The following is a 2239-nucleotide window of genomic DNA, read 5'->3' as shown; positions in this document are numbered from 1 at the left end:
CACCGGGCCTCTAGTCTATACATATAAAAGCCTAAGCAACTGGTCGACTGCTTGACAGGTTGACCGGTAGCTATGATGCGCACTGACCACCAGGGGGCAGACACTCAATGCAGGAACTGCCCCGTGGTGGTCAGTGTACTCCCATAGGGGGAACGCTTCTTAGGCAGAAGCCAGGCTCATGGCTGGGGAGCCTCTCCCACCTCTGGGGCAGCGCTACTGAAAGCAGCAGCAGCTGCAGCAGGCTGGGATGAGTGGGACTGGTGAGAAGCCCAGCCCTGGCTCAGGCTCTGCCCTGGCTGCCTGCTGCTTTGCACACTACTACATCCCTTGGGGGATGTTGGACTGCCAGTTTTGCCCAATCCCCGCAGGCCTGGGCTGAAACCAGCAGTTGGACATTCCCTGAGGGATCCTGGATTGCGAGAGCACACAGGCCAGGCTTTAGGACCCTACCAGTGCATGAATCCGTGCACCAGGCCTCTAGTAAATAAATAAAAAGACTGCGCCTTCTCCTTAGCAGCTGCATCCAATATGTGACTGACACAGAGGTGCAAAGGCCTGAAAACCTTGCTTTGCAGACAACTCTGAAGAACTGTGTGCAGTTCTAGCACTGCCATGGGATCAGGTGAGGCTTCTGTGATGAATACATCACAGTCTCACATCTCTCTCTGCCCAACCTAATTCCTAATATGTTGTTCCCAATATATCTCCTACTAAAAAGTCTTCACCCTGGAGAAGTCTGTGTGAAAACCCCCCCCCCCCCCCCCTTCTTCCTTGGAAGTGTAAAAACAGCCCACAGGCCATAGTTTGCTGATCCCTGTTTTAGAGGTATTTTCCTGAGGCAGAGTGAACAGGGTTTAATTGGGAATAAGTCAGTGGCCCTATAATCTAAACCAGTGGTTCTCAACCTTCCTAATGCCGCAACCCTTTAATACAGTTCCTCATGTTGTGGTGAACCCCAACCAGATAAATGTTTTCATTGGTACTTCATAACTGTAATTTTGCTACTGTTATGAATCATAATGTAAATATCTGATATGCAGGATGTATTTTCATTGTTCCTGACTCACAGGTTGAGAACCGCTTACCTAGAGTTTTGCATTAAAGTTCTATCCTCCTTTGAACAAAAGTAAAAGTTAAAAGCAGGTGATGAATAGGGTATTGTTCCCCATTTTAAATTATTCCCACTGAATTATAAAATGTACTAGAGGCCCGGTGCACAAAAATTTGTGCACTCTGGGGGGTTCCTCAGCCTGGCCTGTGCCGTCTCGCAGTCTGGGACCCCTTTGGGGATGACCACCTGCTGGTTTAGGCCCGCTTCCCAGGGGATCGGGCCTAAGCTGGCAGTCAGACATCACTCTGGCAGGCCGGGAGCACTTGGGAGGTGTCCACTTGCCAGCGGGGAGTAGGCCTAAGCTGCAGTCGGACATCCTTAGTGCTGCTGAGGAGGCAGAAGAGGCTCCTACCATCACCAGTGTACTGGCAGCCATCAGCCTGGCTTGTGGATTAGCAGAGCTCCCCCATGTGGGAGTACACTGACCACCAGGGATCAGCTCCTGCATTGAGCATCTGCCCCCTGGTGGTCAGTGTGTGTCATAGTGACCAGTCATTCCCAGTCTTTCTGCTGTTAGGGTCAGTTTGCATATTACCCTTTTATTATATAGGATAGAGGCCTGGTGCATGGGTGAGGGCTGGCTGGTTTGCCCTGAAGGGTGTCCCGGATCAGGGGGACGGTCCCACTGGGGTGCCTGGCCAGCCTTGGTGAGGGGCTGATGGGTGTTTACAGGCTGCCCAAACCCCCTTCAGGGTGGGGGTCCCCATGGGGTGCCTGGCCAGTCTGGGTGAGGGGCTGAGGGCCGTTTTCAGGCTGGCCAAGCGCCCCGGTGACGGAAGCTCCGAGCCTCTCCTTTTTCTTTTTTATTCTGGGATTTATTTACCTTCTATAATTGAAACTTTGTTGCCTTCTGTGGAGCTCAGAGCCGGCTCCTGCTCACTCCAACTACATGGCCACGGCCAGCTGAAAGCAGGTATCTGGGATTTATTTACCTTCTATAATTGAAACTTTGTTGCCTTCTGTGGAGCTCAGAGCCGGCTCCTGCTCACTCCAACTACATGGCCACGGCCAGCTGAAAGCAGGTATCTGGGATTTATTTACCTTCTATAATTGAAACTTTGTTGCCTTCTGTGGAGCTCAGAGCCGGCTCCTGCTCACTCCAACTACATGGCCACGGCCAGCTGAAAG

The sequence above is a fragment of the Myotis brandtii genome, unplaced genomic scaffold (assembly GCF_000412655.1).
Source record: "Myotis brandtii unplaced genomic scaffold, ASM41265v1 scaffold1404, whole genome shotgun sequence".
In the NCBI taxonomy this organism is placed as follows: domain Eukaryota; kingdom Metazoa; phylum Chordata; class Mammalia; order Chiroptera; family Vespertilionidae; genus Myotis; species Myotis brandtii.
Note: the sequence above shows the minus strand (reverse complement) of the source record.